Source organism: Salvelinus namaycush, chromosome 10 (assembly GCF_016432855.1).
Source record: "Salvelinus namaycush isolate Seneca chromosome 10, SaNama_1.0, whole genome shotgun sequence".
Lineage (NCBI taxonomy): Eukaryota > Metazoa > Chordata > Actinopteri > Salmoniformes > Salmonidae > Salvelinus > Salvelinus namaycush.
In genome coordinates this window covers 12,637,741-12,656,634 of record NC_052316.1, presented here as the reverse complement: position 1 = coordinate 12,656,634, position 18,894 = coordinate 12,637,741, and the positions used below count along the sequence as shown (strand labels likewise).

Here is an 18,894-nt window from a genome sequence, read left to right as displayed (position 1 = left end):
GCTGTCCACACAGATTTCAAGTAGAGATACTACCTTGGCTGGGTATGATAGTGAGATAAAATACTGTTTTGATGTATTTATTTTATTCATGTTAGCCTGACAAATAACAAACAAACAACAACATTGCATGTGTGTGTGTTTTCTGGACTCTTTTTTCCAAGAGTATATTGTAAGTCAGCCTCTGTATACACACAATGATTGAAAGTCTTAGCAAGTTCTTCCAGAGTTTAACCCTGGTTAGTCATCTCCAATGAAATCACAAATGCCATGCTTACAGCTCACCCAAGGGACATTTTTGTCACACACTTAAAAGAGACTTGTGATGAGGCTTTCTCAAAACCTTTACAGGCCAGAATTTACAGGCCAGGGACCTTATGTCATGATGTAGTAACAGTCAAAGAGATGACATTTGATTGTTGCAGATTTCATTTCCTTCCATACTGCTAGACCCAAACACCCTTTTTTGGGCACTTACGTAAGACACTTCCTATCCCCTTGCTTTGCTCTACTTATTCAAATTTGCCATCTCAACATACAAGTTGGGCTGTCTAAACAAGTATAGACATAGATGAATATACCACACATATATACATTATGCACTATAGTTGATACACATGTAGGCATTCATTAGCAATTTACAAAGCAAGGATGGCTTGTGCAAATGAATATTGGGGTAACACTGCTTGTGTATTAAAACTCTTAGAAAAAGGAGTTCCAAAAGGGGTTTTCAGCTGTCCCCACCTGGTTCCAGGTAGAACCCTTTTTTGTTCCAGGTAGAACACTTTGGGTTTCATGTAGAACCCTCTGTTGAAAGGGTTCTACATGGAACTGAAATGGGTTCTTTGTACCTGGAACCAAAAGGGTTCTACCTGGAACCACAAATTGTTATTCAAAGGGTTCTCCCATGGGGACAGCGGAAGAAACCTTGTAGGTTCTAAATAGCACCTTTTTTCCTAAGAGTGTAGTGTTTCCCCCTCACCATTCATCTAAATGCTGCAACTTTTATGCATCTACAAAAAGTCAATTCAATTCAAAAACAGACCAGCAGTGCTGAAAAGGCCCAATTGATTCCATGCAATATCATGTAATTTACCTGATAAATATAATAGGCCCATTTTTTTTTAATATTCATAACTTTCATGAAAGTTTTTTGTTTTCTATTTAACTTGGCTTCAGGCCAGTTGTAAATACAGCTACCATATCTGTTTGCAACTTCCCCATTCCCCAGACTAACGTGACCATCACATTAGTGAGTGGCGCAGGGGTCTAAGGCACTGCATTGCAGCGCTAGAGGCGTCACTACATACCCGGGGTCAATCCCCAGGCTGTTTCACAACCGTCTGTGATCGAGAGTCCCATAGGGCAGCACACAATTGGTCCAGCGTTGTCTGGGTTAGGGGAAGGTTTGGCCGGTATAGGCCGTCATTGTAAATAAGAATTTGTTCTTAACTGACTCGCCTAGTTAAATAATGGTTAAATTAAAAAAATAACACAGCACACTTTTTTATATTAGAAAGTCTATTAAATAATTATTTGCAAATGCAAAATTAACCCAAACTCTGGATAACTGCAGTTGAAAAGGCTTCACAGAAACATATTGGTCACAGCTGGGTTCCATAATAATAACTGAAGATTTTATATCATAACGATCATTTAATTACTTGGCACGTCGCCACATATCGAAAAGTGCATGTACTGCACACATGGCAGCATACGTATACGAATACATTGGACTGTATCCGATTAGTCAAGTTAAATCAGACATGATATATATTTTTTAAACATTAGGCAGAATAAGCCTGGCGCTTATTTGTATAAATCCAAATCAAATCGAATATGTGAGCCACAATAAGAGAGAGAAAAAAAGGGGAAAAAAACTTACCAAATCAGCTTCCGTTTTGTTTTTGCACTCGGAACAAACATTCCTGATTTCCACTGAATCTACGGCGTTCTGGTGGTTATTGATTGTACATTTCATATATAGTAGTAAACTGATATCAATTGATTGTGATACTTCTATTCGGTTGTATACATCTTATTCGATTTCAACGTATGGCTTTGATTCAGAGGTTACATTGTATATTTGCCTAATCCAAGGCGTGCTCACGGTCGTAGAGTCAAATCATTGGTTGACAAACAGCAATCGGATGCAAATTCCTAACCTCTGAATCAGAGGGGGCCAACCTACCCCAATACAAAGGGAATGTCGGCAAGTGTAATATATATGTGCTGTCAATGTGGGGGGAAATAATTGCATTATAAACCGACTTTATACGTTTCATGTTGTTGAAATAACTAAGAGATGTTGAAACGTTCTATAATTCGAGGAATGCGTTAACAATTTTCTGCCTAAGCACACCTCGGCGTCGTCATGGTTGGAAACTTGGCAGATTGTCCCTTGAAATGATAATGAAGACTACCTAACCCATGTAGAGCTTTTGGCGACGTTCCCTTAGGTGGTGATCATTTTAACCCTACAGCGGGTAGGTGGGTGGTGTCTACTGTATGCTTAATATATAGCACAAGAAGTAAGCAGACCGAATGAAGAGTTAAGTCCACGCCTCCTAATTATCGCGTATACATTTAACTTATTCCTTACCAAACTTACCATGTGAATTTTTTTGGGAAATAAACGTCAATTATTTCATTATTATAATATCATTAATAATGCTTATTATATTAACTATCATTAATGCATAACAATTAATAAGAGAAATCTAGCGTTTCTTCAGAGTTAGACTACTTGTCCTATAAAGGGGATATGCATTTCAATCACCCAGCAAAGGTTAGCTACAATACAGCTACAGTATTTGTAATTATAAATACCAATTACTAAACCGAAAATAACTGCATGAGCTCTAATAGATACATTTAAATGATTGTATCATTAATTAATGTATCAAATTACTACTACTCTCCTTAAATTATTTAAAGAGTCAATACAGTACAATAATGGTCAAACTACTGACCATAGCAAGAATTAGTTGAGGTCACCTATTCTTGCCCAGACTGCAATCCTGATAAGATTTGGCTACTCATTTAAACAAATGCGATACTTGAGCAGAATTGCATTTCTGATTTAAGCAGCATAATGTGTTGATATCATTTATACTTTTAAATCAGGTTTGGTTCCATATATGTTTTTTCTTGCCATTGAAGGTGATATAATGAAGAATGTAGACCTTTGGCACAAATTGTATACATTTATAAAAATATTTGGTTTGCAGGCCTAGTGTAGGCCTGCTATATTTTATAGTCAAATATAGTCAAATGTCAGTTTTAACAATGCTGAAGTGAGACAGGACTTAAAGAGGCAATCTGCAGTTGCTACATCCATTTGTTTTACTTATATATTAATTATGTACCCATTCATTCTTGAAGAAAATAGTTCAACTTTCGTACCCCATCAGAACCCAAAATAAAGCTTGTTTTACTCCATGTTTGTAAACAAAGTAAATGTAAACAAACCCCATATAGCCTCAAAACATGATTAAAACGATATTTTTGATATAATGGATGGTCATTCCATGAATCCATGGCTCGGTCTATGAATTTGAGAGTGGTTACATTTCTGCAGCCTCATCTCTCAACGTTTAACTGAAACAGGGGCGGGGTGTACGCTTTGTTATTGTTCTAACTGCTGATTGCCGTTTTAAGTCCACTTTCAGCACAAGTATTTGAGTATTTGATTGAAGCATAATTTAATTCTTATCAGTATCAACAATTTACCTATAAGACATTTTGTGTCAGTTAACAAATAAAATCGTTTATTGAAGTTTACTGAGGAAAACTTAAGTTTCTTCTAACACATGAAAGATTGTTTAAAAAAAATAAATTCTAAGACATTAAAGTGAACTATGCAGAAATCTCCGTTTCCTGGTTACAAAAATTCTAATAGTTTGCCTAGTTTCAGTTTATGTGACAAAACAAGCAAGTACAGTGTAGAGAAACATAGTACCATCTAAACTGCTGTGAAATATATTTTCCATAACCAAAAATATTGTATTTTCAGCTTTGAAGCTGGTGTACAAAACCTAAAGTAAAAGATGCAAAAACAAAACTTTAAAACAGCAAGCATAGAAATAGCACACACAGAAGTAGCACACATGAAACAGATAAATCCCCTCTTTGACTTGCTTTCAATGAGAATGTCAGATTTATAACTCTAATTTCTACGTGAATTTTGTTGGGTTGCCCAAAAAGTGACATATTTACAGCTTTACCAACATCATGCATGACTAACATCATGCTGCCATCTAGTGGATAGATTCATGAATCATGGCAACTCTCAAAATAGAAGACACTGTCTTGCAAGCAATTTACTGTAGCAGAACTCTTGACAGCGTTGAAAAACATCTGACATGATCACTAACAAAACATTGTGTCATTTACCATGCACATATAGGCCTATGCTAAATGTGTGATTTATTTCCACACTGCTAACAGGAGGAAATACTGCCAGAAATTAACCAACTGTAACGGGCGTGACTGTGCAGCAGGCATATGCACAGACAGGCGTCAACCTGTGCCGAGCACATACCCCTTTGCCCTCCGACTTGCAAAATGCCCTTTTGGGTGGCGGTAAAATGAGAATTTTTTGTATAAAGTTGTATCATTGTTGTTCTGAACCGTCAAGTGTGTTTAGCTAGCTACCTAGTTTAAACATCAACAGTACTGCCACAGCAGCATAACATTTGATCATCAATATTCGGTCTGATTGGCTGATACGCACAGCAGAAAGTCAAAAAGGAGTGGTAGCATCAAAGACCCTTGCTCCGACCCAACTCCATCCCTTCCTCAGTCTGCAGCAGCAACACAGGTAGTCTAGCCTCTAACTAACCAACGTATAAAACGTACAAAGTACAAAAATAAATAAACATTAAGTTAAACATACATCCTGAGTTTGTGCTTTCTTTCACAATTTTCTGAAACTTTGACACAATCAAAGATACACGGTAAAAGCCCACTTTAGAAGTTGCAGCAGATATTTTATAAAATAATCTTTGGATGCAAGATCTATTGACCAATTGCACATACACTTTTTTGTTTAGTTCAGGTTTGTAATTGGTTAAAAATGTTCAGACTTTCACATTGTGGTACCCAACTCACAGAAAAGTAGATGTTTTGCCAGAGGTATTGCATTCTTGTGGACATTTCCTCACATTTGAAGCAGAATTACATTCTACATTTCCTGTTATGTAATCAATTATTTTAATTACTTTGTAAATTACATTAAGTGTCATTCAACCAGTAATATTTTTTATGTTTTCTATACTGAATCCCTGCCAATCATTGAAACTCATGACTTATGGTAGGGAGTCTCTCTGCTCCATCATACTGCTCTGTCTTACTACCCTTTGTCTATTTCATATTACAAATGCAAAATTATATTTTAAGATGTTCCTGAAATACTGTTTGAATCAATGATTAAATAATCACCTAATTTAAGAGTCATTGAACACTAGAATTAACATTTATTGCAATTTTCTATTCAGACATAGCTATCAGCACTCTTTTCCAGTAAGGATTACACAATCAATTGCTTAGAAATAGGAGAAAAGTTAACATTTACAAGTTACACCACTATATTACGAATGTTGATTATTTTCCTAAACATGTACTGACTTTACTTAAGATATATACACTACTGTTCAAAAGTTTGGGGTCACTTAGAAATGTCCTTGTTTTTGAATGAAAAGCAAATTTTTTGTCCATTAAAATAACATTAAATTGATCAGAAATACAGTGTAGACATTGTTAATGTTGTAAATGACTATTGTAGCTGGAAACTGCAGATTTTTTATGGAATATCTGCATATGTGTACAGAGGCCCATTATCAGGAACCATCACTCCTGTGTTCCAATGGTACGTTGTGTTAGCTAATCCAAGTTTATCATTTTAAAAGGCTAATTGATCATTAGAAAACCCTTTTGCAATTATGTTAGCACAGCTGAAAACGCTTGTTCTGATTAAAGAAGTGTTAAACAAATCAAAATATATTTTATATTTGATATTCTTTAAAGTAGCCACCCTTTGCCTTGACAGCTTTGCACACTCTTGATATGCTCTCAACCAGCTTCATGAGATAGTCATCTGGAATGCATTTCAATTAACAGGTGTGCCTTGTTAAAAGTTAATTTGTGGAATTTCTTTCCTTCCTCCTTAATGCGTTTGAGCCAATCAGTTGTGTTGTGACAAGGTAGGGGTGGTATACAGAAGATACCCATATTTGGTAAAAGACCAAGTCCATTTTATGACAAGAACAGCTCAAATAAGCAAAGAGAAATGACATTCCATCATTACTCTAAGACATGAAGGTCAGCAGTAGCCTCTCAAAGCTAAATTAATAATCAATAACATCCTTCCATCTCATTTGTCTGGAAATTAGTTAATTGGGTCATCATTTCCCACAGTATCTATGCAAGTCCAGTCTTTCGCCAAGATGGACGTCTACATTTTCACCTCGGAAAATCTTCAGAGGGAAAAAGTACCTGCTTCCAAGGTTGGTGGCGTAAACAGAGTGAGGTTGAGCACCAAAGAAACTGAGAATGTTCTCTTCCAAGTACCTCAAGTGTTCCCTAAACCAATGTGAGCGAGGGAAGTAAAAGTGTCTATGGCTAGGTTTCCATCCAATTGGTGACAAATTTTCATGTGAATCTTCTAAAATCTGTATTAAAAACAATACAGGGATTTTCTCACGAGAGGTATGTTTCCATCAAACTGACTTGTTGAGGATAAAAGGCTGTGCTGATGACGTAGTGCACATAAACTGGGCCGGATTACTGAACGGTCACGCAGTGCCTTGGAGGTTGATGCCCCGGCGCCCCAAATGCGGTAGTCCGGCCCTGCACATAAAAATAAATGTTGCATTAAGTTCCCATGTAACAAATAAAACATAAGTTAAATGGGTTTCTAACTCTACTGATGGTTTTGTCACAAAAATGCTTAGATAAATAGAAAACTTGCCCATTCTGGTTTTGGCGCATGCTCTCTAGACAAGAGCTTGCTGTTAAAGTGGACAGGTTAGGCTTATTTGATGACATATGGATAAGAGCAAGATCATTTTATTTGATAATTGGCAGCCAAGCACTGATCATCATGTCACCAGCATTCAATAGCCTATACTCGATATTTAGCCTATTGTAAATTTGCATTATCACCGTGCACTTAACCACCATGTGAAGTTCATAATTGTCACGCCCTGATCTGTTTCACTTGTGCTTGTCTCCACCCCCTCCAGGTGTTGCCCATCTTCCCCACTTATCCCCTGTGTATTTATACCTGTGTGTCTCCGTCTGTTGCCAGTTTGTCTTGTTTGTCAGCTCCTATCTTTTCCCAGCCTCTTTTTCTCGTCCTCCTGGTTTTTGACCCCTGCCTGTCCCTGACCCTGACTGCCGTTCTCTACCTTTGCTCCACTTCTGGATTACTGAACTCTGCCTGACGCTGAGCCTGCCTGTCGTCCTGTACCTTTGCTCCTACTCTGGATTATCGACCCCTGCCTGCCTTGACCTGTCATTTGCCTGCCCCTGTTACAATAAACATTGTTACTTCACACAGTCTGCACTTGGGTCTTACCTTGATACCTGATAATAATAACTTATTTCATCAGCCTATAAACATTTCATGCTCTTCCACGTTGTGGTGGTAGGCCTACAACGTAACATGACTTCACATTTACATCGATATGATGGTTATTATATCAATATTTGCGCATCAAGGCATTTCCACCACCATTTCTCGATTCATTTTATGGACTCCATGTCGAATGAACAGTGTGTCAACATTTATGAATTTGAATCGACATTTCCTGTTTCCATCAGCCCTGTCATTGTTTTTTTTTTTATGAGTCAGGTAATTCATCTGCATGAAATGGTTGGATGGAAACCTGGTTAGTACGTGTCGAGGATGACACGTGTCACTATGTTTGGTTAAACCATGGTGTGGTTAACAAGCATGTCTCAAAATGACATTAATGATTAATCGTGACTCTTACAATGGGAGAGCGTAGCACACAGCCTCCGATCAATCCTCTGGAAGTAGTCTTGAGCATTGAAGTCTGGATTTACTGCAGAGTAGAACATTTATCAGTTCATGTCAACTTCATGTGTCCCAAAATATGCATGTTTCAACCTATGAAACATTGTTTACTAACTTGTAGTGATAAAACACCTCAAACCAAAATATAGGCTTGGTAATTAACTTTCTTTAAAAAGTTAATTTCGTGATATCCAATTGATAGTTACGATCTTGTCTCGTCGCTGCATCTCCCCAACAGACTCGGGATAGGCGAAGGTCAAGAGCCATGCGTCCTCCGAAACATGACCCGCCAAGCAGCACTGCTTCTTGACACACTGCTCGCTTAACCCGGAAGCCAGCCGCGCCAATGTGTCGGAGGAAACGGACAACCGAAGTTAGCTTGCAGGCTCCTGGCCCACCACAAGGTGTCGCTAGTGCACGATGAGCCAAGGAAATCGCCCCGGCCAAACCCTCCCCTAACCCGGACAACGCTAGGCCAAATTGTGCGCCGCACCATGGGTCTCCCAGTCACGGCCGGCTGTGACACAGGTAATGAACTTTCAACAGCTTAACTCTACAAGCTTGTTAGGGGAGTGTATGTTGTGGTGTGGCAGGCATTGACCCTGGGCTCTCACCCTTTCTCTGGTCCTTGAGGAGCTTGTTGCAGTTGTTCCTTTTGGCCTCTTCCAGAAGGACTTGCAGATTCTCCTGCTCCTCTCTAGAGCGGTTCATGAAGTCATTCCATTGCTGGGAGAGAGACAATGGGACAATGAGCTACATCTTACCCTTTCAAGTTAGGGGCATTTTGGAAAAAAATGTAGTTAGGGTTAGTAGTGGTATAATATTCACTTGCAACAAGCAAGGCTTTTGAAAGATGTTGGGACCAGTAGAAGCCTACCTCTACGTAGTTGCCATTGGTGCAGACCACATTGAAGTTTGAAGGGAGTGCAGTCGCTGCATACCTCTGCCTCATCTTTGGAGGACTCATTTCTTTCAAGAAGATTGGCATGGTAGCAACCTTTTATTTTTGGACAGAGGAAAAGAATAGGCATCGTTAAATGTTGATAAAGATGTTGATAAAATGCTGTGTGGCTAATGGCTATGACTAATGGATGTGTTCAGACATGCTGCAATCAAGCTAGTGGGTATTGATAATATGTGCTGACAAGCATCTTCTATCTGTAGCAACCCAACATCTGCAGCAGAGTGAGAACTTACTGTTCTCCTGCCGCCTTTGGTTCTTTGACTCTGGGTGTGAGGTCAGAGTTGCGTATAGCCTGGTTGATGAAGAACTGTTTCTTCTTGGTCAGAGACACACATTTGGCTGGGGAGTTGGGCAGAGAGGTGCATTTGTGCTCCTCTATCAAGCTGGGAAAAATAGAGAGCATTCATTTTGAGGACTGATGCATTTGGAGGTGACCTCTTCACAAAATATTGATTTGTTCCTGTGTAGCTAGTTACTTCTAAATGGCCTTACTATAGAATAAAGTAGTATACCATCTTGCTATAACTATACTGAGCATAGAATAGGTTAGATTTCAAAGCCACGCTCCATTCAGATTCTCGAGCTCTGATTGGTCGTTTTTCACTGTTGCCACTTTTAGACCAGATGGCAACATTGTAGTTGAGAGAAGGTGCACAAACAAACACATTGCTCATGCAAATGAAGTTGCTGACGATCTGTCAGGATGAGAAACAAAAATGTTTTGGCTGGCTACATCGTAAAAGTACGTAAGTGTATGTAGAAGAGGTCTAGTCAGAGAATATAACGACTGGCTATAAAAAAAAAGGCTGCCAGATATCTTGCATGAGCAGAGCAGAGGGGTAAAGGACTCGAGCATTAAACTGCTAACCAGTTTAGCAACTTGCTTACTTACTCGGGTCAGCCACTTGAAATGGCTTCAATATCAATGTAACATCTACCCCACACAGTATCTGTGCGTTGGCGATGTTGATGAGTATGACGTGTCACGTCTCTGATGCCCAGGAAGCTACGATTCACACTTCCATTAGACAACTCTGCAAGCGTTATAATGTCAACGTATTTTAGTTACTCAAAAAATATGGAGTTTCGCTGAGAAACTATCTTCATTTACTCCCGTTAATACCAGTATGTACTTCCAAAAAAGGTCTTAATAAAAATGTACAAGCAGCCAGGGTCACACGCCAACACTCAGACATCATTTAAAAACAAAGCATTTGTGTTTAGTGAGTCTGCCAGATCAGAGACAGTAGGGATGACCAGGGATGTTCTCTGTTTAGTGAGTCCGCCAGATCAGAGGCAGTAGGGATGACCAGGGATGTTCTCTTGATAAGTGTGCGAATTGGACCATGTTCTGTCCTGCTAAGCATTCAAAATGTAACGAGTACTATTAGTTGTCCGGGAAAATGTATGGAGTAAAGGACATCATTTTCTTTAGGAGTGTAGTGAAATAAAAGTAAAAGTTGATATAAATAGTAAAGTACAGATACCCCAAAAAAGTATTTAAGTATTTTTACTTAAGTACTTTACACCACTGATATTTAGTAACTAACATATTTCAACATTATAACCAGTGGTGATTTTAGCATGTAAATCTTGGTGGGGCAAACTAAAATTATATACTTTTTGATGCATGCCAGCAAAGCCACAACAACACTAAACAATATATTTATTGCACTATAACGGTGACAAACGGTGCACACAAACTGTTAGGGCCTACATAAAGCTGTCCCAACAGCAGTCCCAAAACCTTACTACTGCTACACCTGGTTATCAGCGGAGCCTTGTCTGGCAGTGAAACCGTTCATTCAGCCTCATTTACTGCCTTTAAAAAAATAAATAGCTGATATGGCTGACTTGTTTAAACAAATGTGGTTTCTATTGACAATTGAGATGTACAAACTATGGCAAAAGGGGAAGACGAGCGGATAAGAGGAAATATGTAATTTCGATTAAGACATTAATGAGCGAGCTAGGATATACACGTAGCCAATATAACTATTTGTTCAGCACGTTTGAAATGTTCTGAATTCCGTCATTGTACATGGGCCGTTCTTACAGTATTCTCCCAGTACACCAAGTCAGAACCGTAGGATAAATAAGGGGGATATAAGCAGACAATGAAAGCTCTTACAATATTCAATGATTACATTTCTATAAAACATGCTATAGGCTACATGTGCGCCACCAAGTCAGAACAGTAGGCAAAATTAAGAGGGAGAAAGGGACCAAATTATTAGGGTGAGGCACATGGGATACTAACAGCTTACTACACAACATACACTTAGTATTCACTTTCTTAGCTACAGTATACATATCTCCCTGGCATATTACATAATTCATGCAGCAGCATTCAATACATTTTTGGACTCAGCTTGTTGTGCGTTGCTCACTTGAACAGAAAGGTGGCGCGGCAGTCCTTCGTGGGCAAATTGTGTCATTAAACTTTGTCATTCTATGGATTTATAGTGCTTTCAAGACAACTGGGAACTCGGAAAAAAACAAGGTTGAATCATGATGACATAAGTGATCTTCAGGTCGGAGCTCTAGAAAGAGGCCAGAGTTCCCGACTGTAATTCCGAATTGGATGACCATTCAAAACGTATATTCCCAGTCGGAGCTTGTTTTTTTTCTGAGTTCCCAGTTGTCTTGAACTCACTGAAGTTAGATTTCCCAGTCCTGAGTTTCCAGTTGTTTTGAGCACGGCAGAAGTCATGTTGGATTGACAGCATGGCCAATGTTGAATGTTTATCCTTTTAAGCTTGGAAAAGAAACCTTTAAATACAGACTTGGGACCACACATCCACTCAACTGAATAACAGGCTAGTGACTGCTTTGCAACACTTGCAGTTAGCCACCGCCACCGGCAAAACTGTTGAATTTGCGATTTCCAACTTGTGTAATGTTTATGTTCAATGGCCGATGAGCACCGATACGTTTTATCTATAATTTCTATTCATTATTTCTCCTCCTATGACAAGGATTTAAAAGGATTTGCCAGTAGATTGTCGACTTGATTCATGATGATGACTGCTAGCTTGCTAGCTAAGATTTTGAAAGTATGATGTTGACAGTCCAATTAAAACTACTGTAGATATAACGTGATTTGAAGTCATTTTCTCTGTGGTCAATGACCTTGAGCCTTCTTGGATGGCCCTTCTAATGTAACTCTGTGGAAGCACCCAAGGGGCTTGAATTTTCTAGCTCTCACCTGAAGTAGTGTCCCCATGAGTGACAGAAAACTGAGTCAATTAAGGCACAACTAGAGAACATTACCAACCCCTACGCTCCGTATTATCCGCTGGCTGCCCCACCACCACAGAAAGCACTGAGCTATGCTGAAACCCCTGCATTTTGGAGCTGCTTTACTCAAGAAAGCAAAAAAGAAACCATGTTTGTATGCGGCTTTAACTCAATGATTCTAAAAATGTTTTTTACATTGTTTGCAAACTGATATGTGACTCGTATCAAGAAACTAGGCGCCTGTCGCGCGTCACTACTTCACAGGAACGCCATTTGAACGTACACTTTTTTTTAAAAATCCAAATGCGTTTTCTGGCAGAAATACCTTCTTCAACGTGAACTTTCATGTGCCTTAATAACAAACCTGTATGCCATCTGTAAATACGAATACAATTGTTAATTTATGAGCCTAGTTGGCTTAGCCACGGAAAAAGACAGGAACCTTCCCGCTAGCCATGATTAGCTGAAATAATGAGTGGACATGGACATGCCGAGAGATGAGTTCGGATTGGTCTGCAATGTAACACGCTTCTTTCTAATATGAGCTGGTCAGTATGTGTAGGTAATCCTTTCTAACACAGCTTTTTGGAAAGATATCACATAGTAGGACTGCATAAGTGTGTCCTACTTCCAGTGTGCGCTCTGAACACTCCGAGAGCGAAACGCTCTGAATTTACGAACGGCCAGAGCACACTCTGGCACTCCAGATTAAATTTACGAACACACCCGTAGTATAAGTAAGCCTTTAGTCGTGAAATCTTTGGTTGTTTAGTACATGGCCTCACATGTGAATCCTTGAAGAGATGGCTGGGGCTAAAGCTTAAGAGGGTCTGAAGGATACTGAATGGGTGTAGACAAAGAAGAGCTCTCAAGTAGGCACCAAAACTTGTAACCTCACTTTTGAGAAAATGGCCCTTGAATGTTTATCTTTCAAAGCAGAATTACTTTCCCATTGTTCCTCAACTGTAGTGTACGATATACAATTTTCTAGCTCGGAGTCTCTACTTTTATCCAATGTAAAAAAAACACAATTTCAAATTTTGCTACATAAGACCCAATATAGCCGGTCGGTCACGTATGTGACACGTATTAATGCCAGAATAACATGCAAAACAGGCTAAACAGGTGGGCCTCTGCCTCAACTGCCCTGAATGACAGGTCACCACTGAATTCTATGATTTAATTTTTTCCCTGTTTTTGTGAGAGATATGGCCAATTTAGTTTGTTTCCCGGCGTTTCAACTGAAGGGTATTGCGCTACTCTGTTCAACATGGCTTTCCATACAAATCCCTCCATTAAAAAAGGAACCTGGTTTTTGGTCGCTTTCTCATTATAAAAACCGTCATGGTGAAATGAATCCTACCACTATGTATAGCTTTATTATGTGTGCCTGCGTCAGCCACATAGCCTAGAAAAACCGCCATGCATGCATCCAATTTATTTTGTCAGGCAAGTCCACATTATTCTCACATATTTTAGAATGTAATAATAATTTGAATATCAATCCATTGGCAAGGCCCAAAGTATTCATTATTCTTAAAGTGGTAATAGCCTACTTTGACACTTTTCTACAATCACCAGAGAGAACTCAAAGATAGTAAATCCGTGTTCTCTATCGAGTGACATGTGTGTAGATCTTTGTTTTGGTAGCACTGTGTGACGCACTGTCATCTACTTCTACACATGGACACAGCTGTGTCGCAGAGAAATGACTAGTTCTGGCAAAGATGCTGGAGAATTCTAGATGTGCGGCAGCTTGCGCGGTACAAAATGATTTACTATCTTTGAGTTTTCTCTGGTGTTTGTAGAACCACCTGCAACTGGACACTAACATTTATAAGATTTGTTTTCCAGAATCGATAACGAAGAGAGTATCACCAATACCAGGTTAGTTGAAAAATCTATGGCTGTATTTGTCTAGGCAAACCTGTAATACTGACGAATGAGTTTAGAAATCAAGCTCTGTTTATCTTATTGCAGGGCACATTGGATACATTTTGCCCAGCTGTTTTTAGAGAAGATTGTATTGCAATGTATGCTATGTGTGTTGGATATGCTGTGTTGGCTAATATGCATTCTAGCATACATGACACACACACACACTTGTATCTACATGCTTTTATGTGGGTTTCTATGCAAAGTAAATGTTTTTTAAGCCTGCGGCTAGTTGTTAAAACTCCATTCTAGCATACTTGACACACACAAACATATTTGGATCTACATGCTTTTATGTGGGTTTCTGTGCAAAGTATATGTTTGAATGTTTCTTTAAGGCCGCAGCTAGTTACTTGAAATGAGACATATCATGATTCAAAACTGTTATTCACTGACAAAGATGGCTAATGAAACATTAGCCCCTCCTGAGCAGGCAAATGTACATTTACAGTAGCTGGCTAGGCTAGTAAAAGTTACATTGGCTAGCTTTCAATAAATTGGCTAGCTTTCAATAAATTGGCTAGGTGTAGGTAGTAGGTGTAGATATCGCCATAGGCTACTTTGGGCCATTTGGTAGTTTCGTCTCCCCAGCTGCTCTCCAGCAAGTTGAAAGGACATATAGGCAAGCCGACAAGAATCAACTTTTTTTTAAATACCTAGACGTTCGAGGGCAGCAAAGACTGGAAGTAGTTATACGACATATCTAAAACAAGCGAATTCGATAGAGAAACTTCTCTAGGTAGCCAGCCAACTACTGTCAGTGTTAGCAGGTCGTGTAACAAATTAGTGGTAGAATAACTTTGTGACAGCCAAGTATGTTAATAACGACACGTGAGGCTGCAGAAAAAGTTTATTGAAATGGCAAAAAAGGGTCAGTAAGTTGCTTAGAATGCCACCAAAGTTAGGCTAATTACATGGGAGTAAAGGCTGTACCCTACTCGGGGGCGTGGCCACATTAATACTTTAATCCAGTTGAAGCAATCTGATTATATAGTGTGAGTTCTACAGTAGACCTAGCTACATAAACTGTATGTGTGTAAGCATCTCTCTCTGACAATGTGAACTTTTTGTTTACAACAAAAAAAGTTGAGGGGGTATCAGCATTGCTGGCTTCATTAAAAACGGTCAATCTGTTGTTTCCACTTCCCAATAACAGCACTTACAGTTGACTGACGAACTGATTACAAACTCAAAGGACACCGGCAATAGTGCTGAGGAAAGCGGATGCCCCACACTCCTATGTGGTTGACCCAGGCTCAGCTGAGGTACGGAAGAACAAAACCCACGTCAGAGCTCTACCAGATCTACCAGCCACACAGGCTGAGGCCACAGACAATGCACAAAAAGGGGGGGAAGGAGAGAGAATGCTCACAGAGCCACAAGCTCGCTCAAAAAGGGATGTGAAGCCACCAGAGTGGCTGAAAGACGATATTATGTGAATAGAATACATACTGTTGGGGACTGAAAAACATCCCCACAGCATGATGTTGGCATCACCTTGCTTCACTGTAGGGATGGTGCCAGGTTTCCTTCAGACGTGACGCTTGGCATTCAATCTTGGTTTCATCAGACCAGAGAATCTTGTTTCTCATGGTCTGAGAGTCCTTTAGGTGCTTTTTGGCAAACTCCAAGCGGGCTGTTATGTGCCTTTTACTGAAGAGTGGCTTCTGTCTGGCCACTCTATCATAAAGGCCTGATTGGTGTAGTGCTGCAGCGATGGTTGTCCTTCTGGAAGGTTCTCTCATCTCCACAGAGGAACTCTGTCAGAGTGACCATCGGCTTCTTGGTCACCTCCCTGACCAAGGCCCTCCCCCAATTTTTCTCAGTTTGACCGGGCGGCCAGCTCTAGGAAGAGTCTTTGTGGTTCCAAACTTCTTACATTTAAAAATGATGAAGGCCACTGTGTTCTTGGGGACCTTCAATGCTGCAGACATTTGTTGTTACCCTACCACAGATCTGTGCCTCGACACAATCCTGTCTCTGAGCTCTACGGACAATTCCTTCAGCCTCATGGCTTGGTTTTTGCTCTGACATGCACTGTCAACTGTGGGACCTTATATAGACAGTTGTGTGCCTTTCCAAATCATGTCCAATTAATTGAATTTATCACATGTGGACTCCAAGTTGTAGAAACATCTCAAGGATGATCAATGGAAACAGGATGCACCTGAGCTCAATTTCGAGACTCAAAGCAAAAGGTCTGAATACGTAAGTAAATAAGCCATTTCAGTAGTTTTTTTTGTTTATACATTTGTCAACATTTCAAAAAAACTGTTTTTGCTTTGTCATTATGTGGTATTGTGTATTAGATTGATGCGGGGGGAAAAAATATTTGATCCATTTTAGAATAAGGCTGTAATGTAACAAAATGTGGGAAAAGTGAAGTGGTCTAAGTACTTTCCGAATGCACTGTATATTTGTTAGCTGAGGGATTGTCCTAAGACATGCAAAACATGTCAACATGGTGAACTATTGCCCAGTTCCTGTGCTATATTTGGATGTGTGTAATAATCACTTTCCTTTCAACACAGAGGGATTGGCCTAGTCCCAGAAATGTCAGTCAGAGGATTGTAATGTGAGAGGCAACCAGTTTGCCTAGAAAGACAAGGATTGGCTTGAAACCAGAGTCTAAACACTCTCACTGACGTGAACCATGGACTCAAATGCAAACACTAAGATTAACCTGAAATACATACAATATTATGACTGTGTGATTGAACCACTGCATGACAAAGGTCCTTAATAAGCAAGATGAAGACGAAGAGCCTAACAGGTTGGGGAAAGTGTGTGTGGCACCCAGCATCACTCTTACCTAGCTAATCAGCTTATGTGATTGGCTGGAAATTTCAGAGGAGGGAGGGAGCGTTTACCCTGTGTGTTACGGCCGAGGTGGTAGGCAGCTTATACTGGAGCAGCACTGTCAACACAAGAGAAGACTGAATGATGAGCACTCACATTGGCTCGGTTCGTAGGGAGGATGAGAGCGACGCACTGAGATGAGGATGAGGAACAGGAACAGGGGATCTGGAGTAAGGGAAAGGGAAGACATCATCATACACACAGGGGCTAGTGGCTAGTATAGCCCAATGGCCATAAAGGCTTCATTCATTAGACTACAGCATGGATATCAATTTCATTCATGATAAAAGGGGACATGTTCAGTAGAAACGTTAGAATCAGAAACAGAATACATTATAGAATTTGTATAAAGAGAAATGTTGGTTCTTTATATCCAAGTTGTCTGTTAATGTGATGTAGGGCCAACTACTGCTACACCACAAAACCTGTTTTGTTCAATTCCCAACTTGTTCCTTCTGCGGTAGATGTTCTTCCAGAGTAGGAGCAATAGCAGAGTCCCAATCCCCATGTTGCGCTGCAAGGTGCTACCAACCCATTGTGCAACACTATAGGAACAAAACATGAGGGAGAGCAGAGTTACTTACCTGTGTTCTGACCCCCCAAGAATTACACAACAGCAGTGCTAGCACCTCCACTTGGAAATGTCAAACAGGCAGAAAAATAGGGATATTTGTTATTTCAACTGATATCTTATTTCCACTTAATGCCAAAGTACATGGATAATTCAGGTGCAGGCGGGAGCATACTGTCCTATAAGTCCTACTTCCCTACAGGCAGCAGACGACACCGGTAGATCACACCAGCTTAATCCAGAAAATAAACTGGCTTTTTTAATACACCTGTGATGGAACATTTTAACTTGTGAAGAGACTGACTTGAAAATGTTCATCTTGTCTTAGTGTCATAAATAATCCTTGGTTCCTGCCTGTGCTTGGTAAAGATATGAGGGGGTGGCGACATGACCTCCTCCTTAGGACCACCTAGCAGAACACCCAGAATATGTTCTATAAGTTAAGATAGGAGACTATGCCAGAGACTTGCTGGAACCAACCCTATGAACTACGCCAATGTAACGTGTCTGTAACCTGTATATAAGAGATCTGACGGGACTGCCCCGAGAGAGCTCCTGACAGGTGTGTACTATGGTGCATCCAGTTTCTTGGAACCTCTCCAGTTAACTGTTAATAAACAATTATTAATTTAAGATTGACTTCGAGTGACCCTGTGTAGAATTTCCACGACACACCTTTGTACATTACAGATGGGTTTAGTGTAGCTACTAGAGTTTTTTTTACACCTTTATTTAACTAGGCAAGTCAGTTAAGAACACATTCTTATTTTCAATGACGGCCTAGGAACGGTGGGTTAACTGCCTTGTTCAGGGGTAGAACGACAGATTTTTACCTTGTCAGCTCAGGGATTCAATCTTGCAACCTTACGGTTAACTAGTCCAACGCTCTAACCATCTGCCTCACGAGGAGCCCGCCTGTTACGCGAATGCAGTAAGAAGCAAAGGTAAGTTGCTAGCTACCATTAAACTTATCTTATAAAAAACAATCAATCATAATCACTAGTTATAACTACACATGGTTGATGATATTACTAGTTTATCTAGCGTGTCCTGCGTTGCATATAATCGATGCAGTGCGCATTCGCGAAAAAGGACTGTCGTTGCTCCAACGTGTACCTAACCATAAACATCAATGCCTTTCTTAAAATCAATCCACAGAAGTATATATTTTTAAACCTGCATATTTAGCTAAAAGAAATCCAGGTTAGCAGGCAATATTAACCAGGTGAAATTGTGTCACTTCTCTTGCGTTCATTGCACGCAGAGTCAGGGTATATGCAACAGTTT

At 39.8% G+C, this 18,894-nt stretch overlaps 1 protein-coding gene and 1 pseudogene across 1 annotated transcript in view; both read right to left on the bottom strand.

The window, feature by feature from the left end:
- The window catches only part of LOC120054692 (AT-rich interactive domain-containing protein 3A-like), a 40,028-nt gene extending 37,913 nt beyond the window's left edge, over positions 1-2,115 (bottom strand). The window contains exon 1 of the mRNA XM_039002231.1: positions 1,883-2,115. The gene's annotated coding sequence lies outside the window, so the exon portion shown is untranslated. The remainder of the gene's footprint in view (positions 1-1,882) is intronic.
- A 5,862-nt stretch (positions 2,116-7,977) lies between these two features.
- Positions 7,978-17,544, bottom strand: LOC120055172 (annotated as a pseudogene).
- Between the last annotated feature and the right edge of the window lie 1,350 nt (positions 17,545-18,894).